This window comes from Vicugna pacos, chromosome 27 (genome assembly GCF_048564905.1).
Source record: "Vicugna pacos chromosome 27, VicPac4, whole genome shotgun sequence".
Classification (NCBI taxonomy): domain Eukaryota; kingdom Metazoa; phylum Chordata; class Mammalia; order Artiodactyla; family Camelidae; genus Vicugna; species Vicugna pacos.
In genome coordinates this window covers 13,940,564-13,960,958 of record NC_133013.1, presented here as the reverse complement: position 1 = coordinate 13,960,958, position 20,395 = coordinate 13,940,564, and positions in this window count along the sequence as shown.

Sequence of the window (20,395 nt, the reverse complement as noted above, 5' to 3'; positions counted from 1 at the left end):
CTTTCTTTGATAGACGACTGCTCTTGACTCTCAAGATAGCAACCATTCTCCCCTTTCCCCTCATTTCATCTCAGCAGGAGGCTCTTTGCCTGCATTAGACATCTCAGGGCAGAAGGCGTGGCATGATCTAGTTAATGCACTGAAACATGACAGCCCTGATCACTTCAGGTCTAAACCAATCCCGCGTGCATGCTCACACCAGCAACAGGATCCGCCATCATGTACCGTGAAGCCACATGATTCAATCCACCATTCTCAGTCTAGAAGTATAGACCCAAAGAAGTGTAAGACCCAGGCTCATCCCTGGGTCAAAAATAGACTCCAGCAGTGGACAGCATCCCTGTGGACTGGGAAGAGGTGAGGAGTGGGAAGTCAGTTTGAGCAGAGGTGAGCCCTGCACCCTTGGCTGACTGGAATTGTCCTTATGAGAGAGGAAAGTTATGCTGTGACATAGGTGTCTGAGAAGGAGCGCGTCTAGGCAAGGGGCAGAGGACCCGGCAGGAGACGAGAACACTTGCAGCATGTTCAACAACAGAGAGAGAACCTTTTGAACATAAGCTCCTGGAACCCCTCCCGTCACACCTGGAAGTTGTCAGTGTTGCACGGCGACAGCAGGAGAACTGGAGCAATGGAATCTGAAAAGGTCCCTGGGGGAGTTTTCTAAAGCTGAGCTAAAGAGATAGGACTTTATTCTGTTGGCAGGGGGAGATCCTCAAAGGGTTCTAGAGCAAGGGTGCTTCTGCAAAGCAAGGTTCGAGAAAAGATGTCTCTGACAAGGGATACGGGATGGATTGGTGGATGGAAGTGTCTGAAGGCAGAGAGAATGCAGTGGGTTAAACAGTGTTCCCCCAAAACTCATGTCCACTCAGAATCTCAAAATGTGGCCTTATTTGGAAATAGGGTCTTTGCAAATGTAGTTAGGTCATACCAGATTAGGGTGGGCCCTAAATCCAATGACTGGTGTCCTTATAAGAAGGGGAGAGGATAGACAAAGATGCATACAGAGAGGAGAACGCCTTGCGAAGACGGAGGTAGAGACTGGAGAGACACATCTACATGCCAAGGATGGCTGGCCATCACCAGAAGCCGGGAGAGAGACAGGAGATGGATTCTCCCCAAGCCTCTGGTGAGAATCAAGCCTGCTGGCACCTTGATGCCTGACTTCTGACCCTCCAGAACCGTGAGACAATCCATTTCCGTTGTTTTAAGCTGCTCAGTTTGTGTTAATTTGTTACAGCGGCCCTAGGAAACTAAATGCAAAGACCAATAAAGAGTCTGGCTGGCTCTGGAAATGATGCCAGAGACCAAAGTGTGACCTCAGGGGAAAAAAACAAAAACAAAAACAAAAACAATATTTGAAAAGAATAATCAATAAGGATGAATAACCAGAGAACAGCCACCTGCAGCAGCGAGATGTGACTCCGAATTCCCAGGGGTGGGGACGCCCGGTGCTCTCTCAGACCATCTCTCCGGGATGTGAATTTCAGGGAAGTTTATACTCCTTGAAGGTGCTCCCGGGGACAGGGGTTAGATTTGGCCTCCCAAACTCGGAGTCAGATTGGAAGCACGGCAGGGTGACCTCTGGCAACACTAATCCAAAGGCAAGTAACTACTGCATACTGTGAACCAAATTATCTTGTTTCTCTTTTTTTGTTTTTGATTTGGTTTTTTTTGTTTGTTTGTTTAGGGGTTCTTTTTTTTTTTTAGGGAAAAAATTCTATAAAACAGCCTATAGAATAGTCTAATATCTACAGAATGCAAAAAAGCCAAAGAGAAGCAGTTCACTTTGGATGCAGCATGGTAGAAGGAGGAATTTTGACGGAGCCCCAAAGGGCAGGTGAATGCTGAGGGAATTCTGCCTACCCCAGCATCCAAGTTTACCCTCCAATTCCAACTTTGCAAGGCCTAGGGCTTACAAAGGAAGAACAGCAGACTTCCTTGGGGTTCCTCAGCCTCCCCTCTCAGCTAAGCAGGTATTGTAAGCAGTCCTTAGCCTCCCTTCCCCAGTCAGAAACCCTGCAGCCATGTCTCTGAAGCACCTGGATGCGCGCTCTCACCCCAAGGGAGAGGTGGGTTTCGTTCACCTAAGAGCATCCATCCCCTGCTCTGTGCAGCTCCTGGAACCCCTCTCGTCACATCCGGAAGCTGTCAGTGAAGAACCCACAGGGTTGCCTCTTAAAAGCGGAAAAGCAAACAAAAACCCAGTGCATGTACTGGTGGTTGTCCCTGGACCTGGCCTCCGGGTTCCCCTTCTTTGAGGCCCTCGTGCTTCTCACCGCCTGGAGCCCTCCCTTCTTCCCTGGGGGTTTCTGAAAATGAAGAAGGGCCCTCTCTGGGCTCAGCTTTGGTCAACAAGGCAGACACCTGGACCCCCTGCCCCCAAGGCTTCATCTCTGCCCCTCTGCCAGGTCGTCCCTTCCCAGGCCCTCAGACCTGCCCTCTCAACATCGGGGCCCTCCACTGTCCCCAGGGTGCCATTTCTCTCTCCCAAAATGTGACCCACAGTGTGGGTTGGAGGCACCCACGAGCATCTTTCCCCCACTAAGCTGCTGTGATTGGAAGTGGGGCCAGGGAGGGGGGGAGGGGGCGGATAGGAACATGCTTTGCTGTGACCGTATTGATAGATATCTGTTTCCTTGGAGGTAAAAATCTGGTTTTGAAAAGCTTTTTTTAAAAATTGGTTCTACCTTCTAAGCCAGAATTCCCACTTCTAGAAACTTATTCTAAAACATAAAGAACGCACTTAAAGACTTTGCTAGCAGGATTTCCACCATAGCCCCATGTATAATAACAAAACAAAATTAAACAGCACCTAAATATCCTAGACAGGAAGCCATTTCAGTACATTTAGGGACACATCTGCTTGGGGGGCACTACCTTGCCACCAAGCTGGGGGTTGTAAGGTAATGTCCTTTGCCGCCAGAGAGGAGAACTGAGTGGCCTCAAGGCAGGCCATTAAAGGCGACTTTTCACTGAATGCTCTTTTGTACCTGTGGCATTTTGAACCGGTAGTACATGTGAGATCGGTAGACAAAATCTTAAAGACTGTTTTGAATAATAGTAGCTCAGATGGAGAAAAAGTTGCAATCTAAGAATGTTCTGCAGGATACCGTTTCTGCTAAAAAATGAAAGCAAAAAACAAAAAGTCAAGAAGTGAAGCGTGCCAACGGTTGCAATGTATCTTTCTAATTGGATGGGATTACAGGTGATTTTTATTTCCTTCTTACTTATAGTTATTTCCTAGCGCTCCTACAAGGAGCATGCAATGGTAGTTTTTTGTTTTTGTTTTTGTTTTGTTTTGTTTTGTTTTTGATGGGCGGAGGGGTGGCGAGGAAGCAATAAAGGTCATTTTTACTTTTAATTTTTAAAAAATGCTCCAGCCATGAGGAGCCATCAGCCGTCCCTCCATCCCTTTGTCACCACGGCGCCCAGCTTCCACGCCCACATCTTCCCCGAAAGGGTCTGGCAAATGCCCCGCCCCCTCCATTGCCAAACCCACTGGCTGTTTCCAGCCCCACTCTGTGCTCTATTTGTGTTCAGTGGGTTTAACAAACATGAATTTAGCAGCTATTGTGTAAGGAGAGAGCAAGCCTGAAAGCACAGGTCCCTGCCCTTGAAGAATCCCTTCACAGGCTGGCGGGAGAGGATAAGGAGTGGGCACAAGGGAACAGCCCACCTGCCTGGCTCTCTGGATTCTCCATCAAGCTCTTCTATCCACCACCCCCCAACCTGTCCTTAACACCTCTGTTCCCTTGGATCTCTGCTCCCCCACATCTCCCCCTCACCCTTCCCGGGCTGCACCTTTCTTCAACTCTTATTATGGAAGTTGATGTCCAACAGCCCGGCCAGAAAGGAGCAACTCCACTACCATTTCCCCTGAGGCCACAAAAGCCCTTGTCATCATCACCCCCACCTCCCAACTCTGTTCCTTTCTTAGTTGGTGGCATCCACCTGTGTCTATCCCTTCCAATGGCATCACCCACCCCCGCCCTCAAGCCCTCATCCTCGTTCCGTCCCCCCCACTTAAGTCTTCATCTCCTCTACAGTGGCCTCTTTGCCCCATGTAGGTCTGTTCTCTGCAGACCAGAGCCCAAGAATTCCACCCAAAAGGCCCATCTGACCCTTCGAGGCCCCACTGCTCACTAGTCTCTTTGGGACAACATCACTCCTCTGCTTAGCCCTCTCCTTACCCACCTTCCACTGGATTCCTGGATACTAGTTCTCTTAATGTCTCCACCCTGGCTCTGGCACACCTCTGTGCCTTTGCCCAAGCCAGGGCCCCCCCTCCCTTGGATTCTCTCCCTGGCCTGGCTGAATCCTTTCTTCATCAGGATTCAGCTCAGGCTCCCTTTGCTCTAGAAACTGCTCAGGAACTCAGGCCCTGGGTAGGTGGCCCTGCTCTGTCACCTCGTCATGGAAACATGACTCACATGCCAGTGCTTTCCTCCCAAGTCAACTGGTAGAGCCCCAGGACAGCCACTGTGAAGCATCACTGAGTCTCTGGCTCTCGGCATGACGCCCGGCCGACACAGGCACACCGTCAGGTGAACGAACGGCTGCTACCGGTCATTGGAGGATACCAGCAGAAAGCTGGCCCCAGCCGTGGAGCTAGGTTTTGGTCTGAGAGCATCTCAGACCTGAGTGGAAGCCACCTGTGGAGGTTCCTTTGCCCATGTTGTAACCGACGGCCCAGGTATCCCAGTGATGGAGGGGTGCCAAGTCCCAGGTACCACTTCGGGCATGTCCCTTTGCTGTTCATCCCATCCCAGTGAGGAGACTCTCCCCTGACCCCGGGCCAGACCACACCAGCTTGAGGACCCCACTATCCTGCCCAGGGGCACAGAGTTGATCTGAAGGCCTTGGTCCACTGGGAGATCAGGCCCTGAGCCCTTCAGCAGGAGACTCCCCCAACCCCACCAAGGCACCCGAACCTCCCACAGTGAGTTAAGGGGAGCCGAGCGCCAGAAGGGCATGTGTGCTGAACCTCATTCAAAAATGGCCTCAAACCACGGGCAGTGAAACTTCTCTTCAAATGCGGGTCTACCCAGCCATTGTATTTGTAAGAGTGTTCAAAGGCATGTATTAAGCATTGAAATCCAATATACCAGCTACAGTTTTGGGCATCAATTTTTGGCCTTTTTCTTTTTCTTTTTAAATGTACAAGGTACTCAAAATACGGAAAAGACCAAGGCCTCTCTCCACCTCCAAAATGCCCTCTCGGTGCAGACACAGTGTGGGGGGCAACACTGGAGTCCAGGAGTGTCAGGTACTTCCTGCCCCTGTCCCCCAGCCCTCGCACACACTTGGTGACAACAGCACAGCACCCTGGGGAGGCAGGGTCCCTAGAAGGAGGGTGGCGAGGCGTGGTCACCACCTTGGGGACATCCAGTCCCCTCTCCCAGTATCTGTGAGAAAGGGAAAAGATGACAAAATCCAGCACACTTCTCCATGCAGCCCTGCCCTGTCTCCGTGGGCCGCATGCATCCATCGCCCTCCTGGAAAGACACTAGACCATGGCCAAACACGGGCATGGCCCAGGGGGCAGGAGAGAGGCCACACGAGGGGGCCGGAGTGCCCCAGCCACCAAGGCTCCCACATCAAGTTTTTCTTCAGCTAAGGCAGGGAGGGCCTGCTTGGAACGGCGAGCAGCCTAGAAACGTGCTGGGAATTAAGTTACTGAATGGATTCATCACACGTTCCCAGGGCATTTCCACTGTGCTAGCTGCTGGATCCCCCACACAAAGGTCTGGGCCTCGTCTCTGAGGTCTGATAATCCACCCAACTGTAGAACCAGGCCACCAACTGCTAAGAATTTTAGCGAGAGAAAATTCCGATGGTAGTTGAAGCCAATGGTCCGGTGAAGTCCTGGCGGGGAAGCAGTCTGGGGAGGGGCACCCAGCAGGGCAGAACACTTCTGGGCCTGCAGGGAAAAGCAGATGGGAGGAGAGAGGGGGTGACTGGAGGTCCTGCAGTGGCTGGGGGGGCCTGCAGGGAGGAGCCTGACTAGGTCTGGAAGGAGGCCGCTTGAGTATCAGTATCAAATGGTATACAGGCAGATTCTGCAATTGCGTGTGTCCATGTTGGGCGAATGGTCCGCCTTAAGGATGCAAACTCATGGCACTGACCACAGCCACTGAGCTTACTGTTTCTTTCTTAGCCCCGAAGGCGGGGAGTCCTGGCTGCCTCAGGGGCTGAACTCAAGAAGGCGGGGCTGTGAATCAAGATCAAGATCAAGCTCATGCCAAAGTTGCAACTACCTTACAGAAAGCAAGTAACAAGGGCAAGTTCAAAGGCATGGCCAGGGCCAAGGCTGGTGGGGAATATGGAGAAGAGATGTCTGGGAGCAGACACACGGCCGCTTGCCCGGCGGACAGCCCGCAGCTGCCGCTACACCAAACCCACAATAGGTTGCCGAACGTTCTGGGTTCAAGGTGCCCTTACTGCCCCAGTAATGCTTTGCAGTGCCCCTAGGCTAGAAGAAATACCTGACAGTTCCATTAATAGGCAGTTAGTTCCAAACAACTTAATAGCGTGGAGCCTGGCAGATGTCACTGTGTTCAATTTGAAAATTGCTGAATATTCAGTGGCGCCCTTGGGAGTTTGCTGGCATTGCCCTGGGGCACCTCGGTGGAGAATTTGGGAACCACAGAGGCAAACCATTGATCAGGAATCCTGGCTGAGTCCTCCAGAGCTTCCCACCTGCTGTCAGAGTGAGGGGTGGCAGGCATGCCGGTCTCACAAAATTTTTAATCGGTTGCCAAGGTGGTTTCTGAGTGAGTTGTTTATTTCTCCAGCCACCTAATACCAGTACTCTCAGGAATCTTTACCTGTTAAAAAATAGTTTCGTTAACTCCCATCCTCGTGGCCAAAGCTGAAGCACCCAGAAGGATGCTCCCAAATGTCTCAAAGGAAAGACGTTTAATCCGCAAAACACACGCCCCACGTTAAAGCAATGACAGCAGTGAGCCTCTCCTCCGGACGTTCAGACCCCTGGTCTCGCCCCAGCCGTCCCTGCTTCTCTTCCATGTTTCTGTTTCCATGCTTTTCCCGACAAGATTAGAGCCTTGCGGAGGGCAGAGCTCCTGGCCTCCTTCCTCCTGCATCCACCCCTCAACCTGGGCACAGTGAGAGCCGACGCGGAGGTAACGGGGTCAACGCCTCCCACGTGGCCTCTGCTCAGTGAGGAAGCCCAGTCACTCTGGGGCCTTTCTGGTTGTTCCCAAATGGGAGTAAAGGGGACTTCCAGTCAGTTGAGAAGCAGGCCTGGGAAGGAGTCTAGACCAGACTTGATACATGAATCCATCCCTTCTCTTTGTCCAGCTGATTTTTCTGCCCTCTTCATGGTGAACTGAGAGCCGGGGAGACATGGTAGCCCTGGAAAGGGGGTCAGGGGTGCGTGAGGGAACAAGGGGCGGGGGCAGGGAAATGCGGGGAAGTGAAGGGGTTTCGATAGAAGCAAAGAACAGTGTACAGGTTATCCAAGCTTCAAAACCTGGTGCTTTCATCGAATGCTGGAATCCCACCTTCAGCTATTTCTGCGTGCCGCCCACATCCCGGGCACCAACGCCTTTCTTGGCTTCCACCGTGACTAACACGCACAAGTGCTGAAATCTTTGGTGGAATTGTTCTAACTAAATTAAACACGTAGTATATATTTAAGGCAGTGTGCTAGATATTGTATCATGATTCTCCTTGGTGGAACGTGCTGTCCCTTCATGTAACGTCCCCACCACCGGGATTCAGGGACACTTCACACCTTGCATCCTCCCAGCCGAATACACCCGCCACTAGGAACCAGGCAGAAGTATCGTGTGCACACACACGCACACATTTATGTTCTTCCTTCCTCCCTCCCGTCATTCTCGACGCTACGCTGTAACCCTCAGTAATTTGTGACACATCCCCGCCATGAATTATCAAAGTCCTTCACTCTTTTCTCTTTCTTTACTGCGCCTTGCTGCTAGCGAAATGGTGGCTTTGAGTGAGGAATCCGCCAGGGCCTGCCCCTCTCCTCCCCAGACCCTTGTGCTTTCTCAAATCACCTCCACGGGGGCCTTCTGAATCTGATCGGCCAGGATGAAGACCCCCATCCCCGGCACCTCCACCAACTACTCCAGCGGATCTTGGATTTCATGCTTTTAGCAAAGTACTTGAACAAGGTGAGAGTACTTGTCCCTGCCTGGCCCCTAAGTTCAAATAGCATGTCCCAGAAGGCCAGTGACACTTCCTGTCAAATGCCCAGTTTCCTATTCTGCCTCCCCAACCTCCCGGGCTTCCAAGTTCCCCTGGGCTCTCTTCCCAGTGGGTACATCTCAGAAGCTAACGCGAGCCCAAAGCAATGAAGAGGGGCAGCATTTAAACAAGCAGAGATGCAATTAAGAGTCCTCCAAAGGAGGCCTCTCATCACAGTCCTTCTCATCCAGGGCCTCCCGGCCTGTCATCCCACCAAGGAAAGATGGGGCTCCTCGGGGTGATCACCCAAACCCAGGCTTCCGGGTCCATGAGGCCGAAAGTGGCCCCAAGCTTCGGGCTTGGTCTCTCTCTGCGCTGCTCCAGGGCCAGCTGGTCCCAGAGGTGACGTTCCAGTCTAGACCAATGGTTTTCAATTTGTTTTGACCCCACCCCCACCAAAACCACACTAAGAAATCAGTTTTTCACCACCACCCAGTACAGATATTTAGATACAATAGAGGTAAAGGTATGACGGATATATATATATACATTGAGAATAATAAAAAATAAAAAAACACTCACCCTTTCTGTAGGCGATACACTGAGGCTTTTGGTTTTAACCTGTTGTTTTAAAGTGCTGGCTGTAGACCACTAAGTTGATTTCACAACCCATTAATGGTCTGCAACCGGCAGAATGAAAAACACTGCTGTGTGAGAGGAGGTGCGTCTAACTCAGCCTTGTACCCTGGCAAGCAGCCTTTTATTCTCAAGGGACACTGAGGAAATCTCCAAATCGGAACAGATCCCAGAACACCTCTCCACACCAGCCACGTCCCCCTGGGGCGGCTGTGCTCCCAGCAAAGTCCCACAGGGGCCGGGCTGGGCATGGTCAGGGCTGCACCCCTCTCCGTGGCTGCCTTCCCTGAGCCTCCCCACCCTCCTCTTCTCTGTTCTCATTGTTTACAAGACTGTGGGGTGAGCGGCGTCTGAGCCCGGGGTGCCCGCGGCTCTGGTGGGAGGGGAACGAGCAGGGAGGAGTGGGCTCCAGTGGAGGAGGGGACAGTCAGATGATCCTGCTTCTGGGTGGGTGTTTGGGGGTGCTGGGGGACGGGAGCTGGCCCATCCCCAGGACAACGGCCGGTTGGCACTGCAGCCCACGCAGGCACAAGCACCAGGCCCTGCCCACCTTCCCCTTGGCCGATGAAGAACCCCATCTTTCTTTCTCCACCCAGAACACCCTTTCCATAACAGAGACCGTCCCTGACCATGAGAATCCAGCTGAAGTTAGGCTGTCACATCCTGAATGACTGGGGCTCAGGGACACCTGAAATGATGTTCGGTTCCAGCTTAGAGGTTGAGACCCTGGGAATCGCATGACAGTGTCTTGTCTTTGATGGAAGAAATCTGCAGTCTTCCGGCCCCTCCACCATGGCCAGGGCGTCCCCACCCCCACCCCAGGTGGGCAGAGTGGGGGCGGGTAAGGGGCCTGGGCCACCCCAGTCAAAAACTCTTCCGCTGCTGGCCCACAGCTGCACGCACGTTCTTTTCTCCATCCCTTGCTGGGTAACGGAGGTGGCTGTTTGAGATGTTCGCTCCCCTGAAACGGTCCTTGTCATGTTCATGACCCGACTTGCAGCCCCAGCAGCTTCTCCGCTGATTAGAAGCCAGACTGATTTTGAGGCGTGCCCCTCAGCGTGCCAGGGCCAGGGTGCATGCGGCGGGCGCCTGGCCTGATGAGAGCAACTCCCACTCCGGCCACTCTGGGGCTGGGGCAGTGTTAGTATTTCCTGTTGATGGGCACAGAGAGCGTCCTCTTTTCCCTCAAGAGCACAAGGAGCCACCCCTAGACTCTTCTGAACTCTCTCCATTTCTCTCGGCTCATTTCACCCCAGCCCAGTTTGCTTCCAGGCCAGACTTGACAGTCCTGTTGAGTTGACGGCTGCGTCTCTCCCATGAGAAGTTGCAAGTTCCCTAGGCCCGGCCCTAGGGGGGTCATGGGAGCATCTTAAACACCGGCCCCCTTACCCACCAGCCGGCAGGGCAGGTCAGCAGTCTTTGGGCTGTTTATTCAAAGCTGAGGCTTCAGAGAAACACAAAATACGATCCATGCCCTCGAGGAATTTACAGTGTCTTTGGAGAGAAAGACAGACACACATGGGCCACCAGACAAGGCAGAGGGAGAAACCTAACCAGTCTGTAAGATTCCTAAAGAGTGCTGGGCAGCTACGGAGGGGCGGGGTAGGGGAGTTCAAGCTAGGATCTAAGTGAAATTCAAGGCTGTTGATGGGGAGAGGAGACGGGGATGTGGAGCGCTCAGGAACAACTGAGGACACGTCTAGGCAAGGATGGAAGGTGCCTGCAGAAGAAGAGTGAGTGACAAGCGTGGCGGTGAGCCCCGCAGGGTCTGGTCTCTCACCCTGAGGGAGAGTCGGGACGTCAGTCTGCGGGTGGCAGGAAGCTACTGAAGGAGTTGCGAGCCAGGAAGAAATGGGTGGTCAGCGGTGCCGGGGGAAGAATCGCTTGTCAGTGGTACATGGAAAGGACTGGAAGGGTTGAGCCTGGAGGTGGGGACACCAACAAGGAGCCTGCACAGAAGTCCCATGTCAGGCAGCTGGGCTCCGGCGTCGTCTGGAGACGGGGGTACGCCTGAGTGGCTGGGCGTCGTGGTGGAAGGAAAGGTTGGGGAGTGGGCATGGACGTCATTTGTTATCTGACTGTGTTGGGCGTCAAAAGTGACATCCAGCCATCCGGTTTGGGAGAACTGGGAGCCATTACGCAACAGGGGATGGGCCACCATTTGAGAGCACAGTCCAAAGAGTTTTTCTGCCGGGGGGTACTGGGCACTGGGGCTCTGTGGAAACACTACAACCTTGATGCAGTATCATAGAAAACCCACCAGCAGCACGAGGGAGATACCTTTTTCCAAAATTTCCACTCTCATTTTCCCTCACCACCCCCATCTCTTCGGGCCTTAAAGAACATTTTCCTTGGACCTGGGCGTCACTCTCTCTCGAGCAATACCGGCCTTTCTCACCTGATGGATTTTGCAGCCAGCTGCCCGCCCAGCAGGCAGCGCAGGCAGAGGTGGGGCCACGCCGTGGGCACAGCAGGGCCTGGCAGTGACAGAGGGCTGCTGGTGTGCTGCCTGGAGCGCCCCTGGCCCCCTCAGCTGTTCTTGGGGAAAAGCTGTGACACTTCTGTTTCTGTTGCCCTAGTGGAGCGGGCAGAAGCCCCACCAGTCCCACGTCTTATCAGTCAGGCCTTTCTTCTTAAGCACTTTGCCCGGACAGACGTGGCCACTGCAGAGGACCGTTAATGCCCAGAAACAAGGCCAATCCTCTCTCCCCACGGTCCAGTCAACTATCTACTCCTGTTCCTCTCATGGCCCAGAGCCAAGTCTACCTTAGACCAGGCCTCAGTGCCACTTCTCTTGATGCCCACATTTGGCCATTTCCTCCCCACATTCACACTCAATGGCTATGGGAGGCCCCCACCCTCCTCTCCTTTTGGGGACTGCCAGAGCATCCCAGGGCCCTAGGCCTTGGCTTCTGGAAGAGCATCTGCGGTTAGGGTGCCTCTTCCAGCCTCCCAGTCCCTGGTACCCGCTAGATGGGGAGTAGACTGTGCGACAGTCAGCAGGAGCGGGAGCAGGTAGGAGAGAAGTCCGGCCCCACCTCTGGGGGCTTTTTCTCCAGTCCAGGGCTTGTTCTTTGGAGGGAACTATGTCATGGAGTGAGTACTCCTGTCTCTCTTCCTCTGTGCTACCAAAGACAGCTGACCCTGCTGACACTGGGTCTCCAGTCCCTTTTCCTTGGGGCCCGCAGCTCAAACCCTCTTTGGCCCCACTGCATGCGAGGTAGCAGCCTGAGCCGTGGAAGCCGTCACAGGCTGTGACCGGCCAATCACAGGGACCACCCATCCGAGCTCTGTCAGATGGAGAAGTGCTCGGAAAGGCTGGCCTCAAGCAAAGGACGTGGACGGAGCCCCCCGGACCACAGCAGCCTCAGCCATAAAATGAGGTCTTTGGACTCGGAGGACTGGACGTGACCCTCCAGCACGAGTGATCTATCATTATCCAAAACCCCGTGGGCTCTTTCTTCTCCACCCCAACTCAATTCTTCCTGCCTCCTACATGTCAAGGACACAAGTAGGAGTCAACACGACATGCCGGTGACCAGACAGTGATCAGCTGCCCAACATTTGCCTGAATAGAAGGCGCCAGAAAGGCTCCCATTTTGAAAGTACTTTCATTCCTGAAGCATTGATTCAGTGCTTCCTGTGGGTACAGGGTCCCTGCCCAGGGGACGCAGAATGATCCAATGATAGACCCTGCCTCCTCGCACTCACACCTGCTTGGCAACAGAAACAGGCAAACAAGCAACAATCTAAATTATGCCACCTGTACTGGTGGATCAGAGCCCTGCCTCCCACGTTAGCATGGGATAATGGGTACTTGAATCCAGCGGTGGGGAGAAGGCAGTGATGCTCCTCCCCCTGGACCTAATACCACCGAGACCCATTTTGCTCTCACTGTATGCTTTGGCACTTTCTTTGTTTTTTGGTTTACAGGTGGTTGGGATCTTTTTTGATACTAAGACACTTTTGTAAATTTGGCCAATGTACACTGCTGCTTCCTTTTCCAGAACCGAGTTCAGGGGATTGGTACCCTGGTCTCATCCCATAATGGGCAGGGGCACTTGGGAGCCCCAGATCCAGACGAGGGGGCAGCCTGGTCTGAGCGGCAATTCCCCAGATGTTCTCAGCCCTGGGAAAACTGGGGGAAGGGGAGTCCTGACAGCTGGTGGCAGACACTGTCCACCCATTGGTGCCAGACACTGTCCACCCATTGGTGCCAGCCCTCACCCCAGGACCTCCGAAGAAGGTGCCAGTTTCTGCTTTTTTCTTGCCCTCCTCTTCTTCAGCCAGCTTTTCTCTCAACCTGATGTCAAACCCATGACATTTTGAAGCCATGACGGCTGATCCCCCACCTGCCCTCACTCTCCCAGGGCTGGGAGACCCCCGCCTTCCTTCCTCTCCATCCACCTTCCTGGGTCAGTCTTGACAAGGAAAACCTAGAAGTACCGCAGGCTGAAACCAGCATAGATGTGTGCTGGCCAGGATGAGGGGGGTAGGGAGGCTTTTTCTGCAGAGAGCTTGGATACTGCCCTTGAGCACATGCCTCCCGAATAAGCAGCATCCCCGACTGGAAATGAAGTGGCCTCTGACAGCCCCCGGACCCCACCTCCCCTCCCTGTGCCCAGAGACTGACGTTCAGATCTTAATGTGGACACTTCAGCCTTCCTGATGATAAAGTGATGAGTGGACAGACAGGATCCCTGCTTTCAGGAAACCGGGAATCTTGGAGGGAGACAGAGACAAGACATTAATCAAATAATCACCCAAGTTTGTGTTTACAGCTCTCAGGGCTGGGAGGGAGATGCTGGGGGAGAGCTGAGAAAAGTGAGGGTTAAAGTGGAGAAGGGGCTCCAGGAAGCTTCAGTTCCCTCGTTCCCTGCTGAATTAGACAATGTTGCCTCTTGACTAGTCATCTGATGATGGCCTCTTCCTAACTTCCTTCCAAAACATGAGCTAAAAGGGCTCTCCTTGCAGGTTGCTCACTCTGTTGACTCCCACAAGAAGCAGGCTTTCGGGTCTGAATGGTTCCTGGGGCTCAACACCCTTTCTCTAGGGAGACTCCTTGAAAAGCACCTTGTTTGACCAGAGAGGAGCAGGCCAGAAAGTTTGGCTTCCAGGATTTGATTCAACAAGTGCCACTCTGGTCTGCCCTTCTCTGGCTGATGGGGAGCCTACAAGAGGACTTGACTGTGTTGGCTTTTACAAACGTCACCGGGAAGAGGAGTGGAGCCTGCCCAGTTCTCTTGTGCTGTTGAGCCTCACTGCCACATGGTGTCGCTGCTGAACGCCGACCCTGTGCAGCTCCCGGGACTTAGGCTAGTCCCGCAGTGTGGACGCCCTTGCTGTTTGGTTCCAGGGCAGGCAGCAGACTTCTTAAAGGGAAGATGGCCCCACTTCCTTGATGTTAAGTTCACTCTAGGGTTCTCCACGCCCTCCCACCCCTCCCGCACAAGCTCAGGGCTTTGCACATCAGGAGTTCAGGACTGGAGTCTTTCCCAGAAGACCCTAGCTCCTATGCAAATAATCCATCTCGTCACCTAATTAGCTCTGCATTCAGGCACAGCGAGCCACAGTAGTTCTGTAACAGCCAAAACCCTTGAGAAAGGAGTGCTTGCTCTCAGTGTTTCTGCATAATTAAGAGGGATGCTCAAGTGGATTTTAAAGGGAAAGATTGGCTTCTCCCAATTAAAAAAAAAAAAAAGCCTGCTACACTTACATTCCTTCTATATGTGTGGTCCATTCTGTCTACTCGGAGAATGTGGTCACCCTTTGGTGATTTTTTATTTATTCTGTTTATTCCTCTAAAGAGTTAACTCTCAAAACCTAAATTGTAAGATTTTTTTTTTTTTTTTTAGCAAGCAATGAGCTTTCTCTGTTTAGAGCTGGAAAAGAGAATACTTTCCCATGGGCTGTTCTTCTAGAAAAATATTGTTAATCTTAACAGAAAATCCCTTGACCCACTTACTCATGAACAGTGCTGATAGTGTCCAGAGTGGTAGATGGTGTAAGTCTGAAAAAATAAGAAGAACCACCTCATTTCCACTCTGGGGTCAGCATCATAAAGCTCCGTCCCCTGGTGACCACAGAGGCCCCTTAACCAGGGCTGGAGGGTGAGGAGGCTCCTCTTACCAGCCCCTTCCTGCCTGTCCCTCAGAAGTCCACCTTCTAGAAACTTGAGTTGGGGACTTCTCATCCCTGCTCAGAACGTTCTTAAAATCAGGCAGCAGTCAAGATTCTGCTACCCAATGCTTTCTTCTCTTACTTTCAAAGACCTGCAGCCTGAAGGCGCTCCTGCCTCCTCTTTTCCCTCCACCCCTTCCCCCTCAAGGGCATCCTCCTCCCCAGATCCAACCAGGTGTGTGCATCTCAGACACCAAACTTCCTCATGAAGTGACGCAGGCACTTTCATACACTGCTGCTGGGAGTGGAAATGAGCACTTTTGGGAAACTTATGGACAACTGAATTATGACACTCCCTCACTGAAGAATATTGTGTGGTCAGTAAATACTGGGTTTGGGAAGAGTCCCCACCGGGAAGATACTTGTGTTATCATCTGAGCCGAGTTGAGTGAGAAGCTCCACTCACAGCAGGACATCGATCTTACAAACCATCACGTACAAATAGATGCCTACGTGGAAAAAAATGCAGCAAACCCACCCAGATGTGCAGGACTATCTCCGAGGATGGAATTTTGCAAATAACGTTTTCCCTTTATGCTTTTCTGCCCTCTTCATGTTTTCTACCAAAAGTAGAAATTATTTCATAACAAGAAGATGTAGCATTAAAAAAAAAAAAAAAAACAGATCCAACGTAAGCCCAACAAGAAGGTTCGGGAGACCTGGAGCCTGGTGGAATGTCCGGAAACCGCTGTGCTGGACGGAGGAAGGCATGAGGGCTCCTGTCCGGGCTGGATGGAGAGGGTGACTTTGAGACAACGGTGTGGCCATGGCCACAGGGAGGGAAACGTCATGCACATGGGAACCGCCGATGGGAACGAGGGCCTGTGAAAAAGTGATAGGAGCTGCTAAGTGAGAGGTCCAGGTCAGACCAGCAAAGAGTATTCAAGTGCTCCACGAAGGAGCCAAGGGAAAGCCCTGGGCGTGTGTCGGCATTGCCTGTCGCCAAACGCTGCTGCCTCCCTACCTTTCCTCGGAAGCACCTACACGTCTCAGCAGCCAGAAGTAGTTTAAGTCTAACTGGTCGTGGGGCTCCGTCCTGACCCGCTGACACCCACCTGGAAGAGGGCTTGGGCAGCCCTGGGGCGAATGGAAACAGGGTCACAGCACCAGTCCCTCCTTCCAGTCCTGCGAGTCTGAGCTCCCCTTGAGGAAGCTGTTTCTTGGGATTATCTCTTCTCTTCTGCTTGCTCTGTGCTTCAGTCCCAAGAGGGGACGCGTGGGGAAGGTTTAGCTGGTGAGATTGCACGGTGGTCACACATTCCAAGAACGTGACTCTGAACGCCCACACGTTTAGGGATGCGGGCCGGTCGTTACATTCTGGGGTGTGCGGTGACCCTGAGAAATATTCAGAAGGTGGGAGGGAGGTCATGATAAACAGAGCCGGCATAGGTGCCCCCCTGGAGTGTTCATCTCTCGGAGAGCTCTTTCTGGTACAAGCACCCCTAGCTGTCCCTCAGATGGACAAGGAGCAGAGACCCATCCCCGACCCCCTCCCCCCCACCCCCATCCAGTGAGGTCTCCTCGCTGAGACGCAGGAGGCTTTTGAGAGGAAGGGGGCTGAGGACTTTTCCGCTCTCCCCATCTTCTTGTAAACAGAGGCCTCTTCTAGCTCAAAGATGAGCAAATGAAAAAGAAGGAAAACGGGAAGAGAAAAGAAGTTCCCGGCCCTGATGCTGAAGACTGGAAGGAAGAATGTATTTCTGGAAATGACCTCAGGCCATGTTTCTCAGCCACGTTTTAGCCTGTGGCTTGGGCGAATTATGACAAACGATCTTCAAAAGTTGCCTCAGTTTGGGAAACTAATAGCAAAGCCCTGGTCCCTGCTGGAATGCCTGTGCCAAGAAAATCTCCCTTACTGGTTGATCTGCTCTCATTTCCCTTTTTGACTCTTAGGCCCCCTGAGGACCCACCTCTGCCCTCTCTTTTCTGCCTTTTTTTTTTTACTCCTGTATCTTGTAGCAAGCCACACCTGTCACTCTTAGAAACCATGAGCTCCTGTTCTGGAAGAGATCTCCAGCCCCCAACCCCTTCGTAGGGTCTTCCTGGGCCACCGTGGGTCTGACCTACCAGGAAGGGGGGTCCCAGATACTCCCAAAGCCTGTCTTTTCCAATCTCCCTCCCTCTGTGGGGGTGGGGGGTGGGGGGTGGTGCTCAACAGGGAGGGAGTGGTGGGAGTGGGGAGGCAGGAGCTTGGCAGCCTAACCTCATCTCTTTCCTTCCTTCCAAGCCGTAGCAGGGCTCTCTTCTTCCAGTCTGTGCATCTCAGAAGAAAAGTTTTGGACGTGCCGTTTACACTTTCACAGCCAACTGCTGAATCCCTTTTGATTAAATTCCCAAAGGGCAGCCCCTCCTACCCAGGTACCCTTGGCAGGGCCTGCTCCAAGCAGTGATGGGGGCACAAGGCTCAAGGTGACCCCCAGGCCCAGAAAGGACCTTAGACCCTCCAGGAGCAGAGCAAATGTTCCACATTTATTCCAGGCAGCAGATAAAAGGGCTCACCCCTTTCTTTGGGACCTCTCACCCCTCCCTACCTCCACCACCATTCTGCATTCACTCTCGGACTGCATAACTCCAGGATTAATCAGGATTGACCAAGACACTCTGGGAGAGTTTTTCAGATTTTTTTTTTAATCAGGACAACAGTAAGAAATATATCTTACGTAGACACATCCATCCCATCACACCCATTGATGCACTTAAAAATGAAACATAAGTTTCACACAATAATACTTACCCTACTAGGTGCAGAGCACTCTGATGTTTTCTGTTGTTATTCCAGCATTGTCCACGACCTACTAAATTATTTCACAACTCACTATTGGGTGGCAGCTGACACTTTAAGAAGGGCTGCCCTAGGAGATGGGTGTTACCCCTTGCCTCATTCTGGCGGCCTCGTCTTAGGTGGTAGAAACGACCAGAATTAGACGGGCTTGGTGATGGGACTCCCCTCTCTCCCTGTTTCTCCGCGGCGGGTCGCAGTAAACACCTGCGGCGCTGGAAGAGCACCCCGGGAAGGGGAATCAGATACTTGAAACTTCGCTTCTGGTAAATGGACCACAGGAAAGGTGCAAGATGAGTGGTCTCAGCAGAGAGCCTATTCTATGGATGTCCTTCCAGAACCTCATGTTTCTCCAGCATCCACCCCTGCATACTTTCTGTCACTTTTTAGGTTGAGGAGGCAAAGTCTCAGGGCCCCTGGGTAGGGGGTGAAGGGCCAGTGCCTGTGGGAAGGATCCTGGGAGAAGAGGGAATTTCCAAGGGACCCTGCTTGGAGGTATGACCCACATCCATGTCGCAGGCCAGTTGGCACAGCAGAACCTCCCCCCTCCCCACTGCTGGAGAAACACCATTTCCCCCATGAATCACTCAGGGAACCCTGGGCTCCCAGATCCTGAGTCGCCAACAGAGCTGAGCTTGCCACCCACTTTCTCCACAACTGGAATTGAGGGTCACCTGGGATGCCTTTAAATTCCAGCTTGAAGAAGGTGAGACCAAGTTGACCTGACACCCTCTTACTTCGTACACAAGTTATAAATGACTGCCCCTCCCTGCTCTACCCTCTGTTTTCTCAGGGCAAGAAGCATCGTCAGAAAGGTCCCGGGGGAAGGAAGCAGAGAAGGGGGCTGAAGCGGCCACCAGCCCTGCTCTCTGGCTGCGGCCCACTCTCTCCATCCTTGCTTTGCCTCGCCTCCCCTTCTCTGGGAAGCTGTCGCCCTATCCATGGAGCTGAGTGTTTCCAGTAGCATCCTCAGATGGCCAGCACCCCGGCATGGCCGGGGCAGCCCAAGCCCCAGTGTGCTGCACACTAGGGTCTGAGCTCACTGAGTGAAGACGGGAGCCCTTGTTTTTGTCCTCTCTTCTTGTCGGATCTCCCCGGAATGGGCCCAGTAGAGGGATTTTATCAATACCTGCCATCCAAGAGTTGAATATACTTACATCCCCAGCTGGAGTCACTGCAGACTCTCCCACGTTCTTATAGACCACCATCATCCACAAGCATTTACAGAATGCTCACTCCACCACACTCAAGCCCGAGGAGGCAACAAAGGACAAATTCCAAACACTCAAGGAGCTTACAACGGAAGCTCGGAAGACACAGCTAACATTGGAAAAACATACACAGCCATCCAAACAATGTATAAGTGCCTGCAAGAGGCCAAGAGAGGAGTCTGGGGAGTGAGAGTTGGGCAGGATGACTAGGATGCCCTGCACAGGGAGTGGAGCACGATCTCAAGGGCAGTGGGAGGAATATGCCAGTCCAAGCACAGCTGAAGCCACACGAGGCCAGAACTGAAGGGTTCGGGTAAGAAAGTTAACAGGCTAGCAGGGAGGGGGGTATGGGGAGAGGGAACGTGAGGAAGTAAGATCAGCCAAGCTAAGGAAAAAGACTTCCCACAGGGTAGGCATCAGGATGCAAGGCAAGGAAGCCTTCTAGTCATCTGGGGGTTGATGTTGCCTTTTCTCCAGAATCACACACACACACACACACAAATCACCCTTCTAGAAGCAGCAACCACAGCCATCCAGCAGCAGCAGTTACAGTTCAAGTGACCACGGTTTCCAGGGACCCTGTGACAGCATCAGTGACATAGCACGTTTCCAGGAGCCCTAGGATAACTAAGGCACAGGGAGGGCACAACCTCTGTCTCCCAGGACCACAAAGAATGTGAAGGAAGAGACCCTTCCTGTTTTCTTCCCATAGACCGGTGCTCAGGGGTCCTCAGGACCCTAGATGAGAAAGTCATCTCAGATAAGTCATGGGGGCATAGAGCACTCCCAGCAGCAAGATTACTGCTTGTACTGGGCTGGCCACTGGACAAGGAGACAACTGAGATCTTTTCCAAATCCAAAATCTATAAATCTCTCTTCTCCCACCCAAATGCATCCCCCATTTCCAAGGTTGCTACTTGTAGGGCTGCCCAGCCGCCACCCCGTGTTCCAGGCACGACCTTAGGTGTGGCCATGCGCCTGTGTTCTTCCCAAAGTGATCAGGAGGGGTGTGTACCACTTCCAGGTAGCCCGTGAAACCCCCCAGGTGTCCTCCTCCATGTTTTCCCACGTCACATGCCTGGAATGATGCTGACAATGATGGCAAATTGGAAGACACTGATCAGCCTGGGTCCCTCAGGGAAATCCATACAGCAGAACTTCCTCCCCCCGGTCCAGCAATGTGGAGCACCTGCTCTGGACTGTTATGTGAGAAAGAAATAAACGTCTATTGTGTTTGAGCTGTTATATTTTGGGTCTATTTGTTATAGCAGTTTGGCCTACCCTAACACAAGCTCAAAGCCCTAAGCTTTCCTTTATCCCGTCCACTAAGTGACTGGAGACCCGATTACTTACAAACATACATGGGTGTTGACAACGCAGGTAAAGAGGCAACTCGGTGGTGATTTAAATGAAGGGT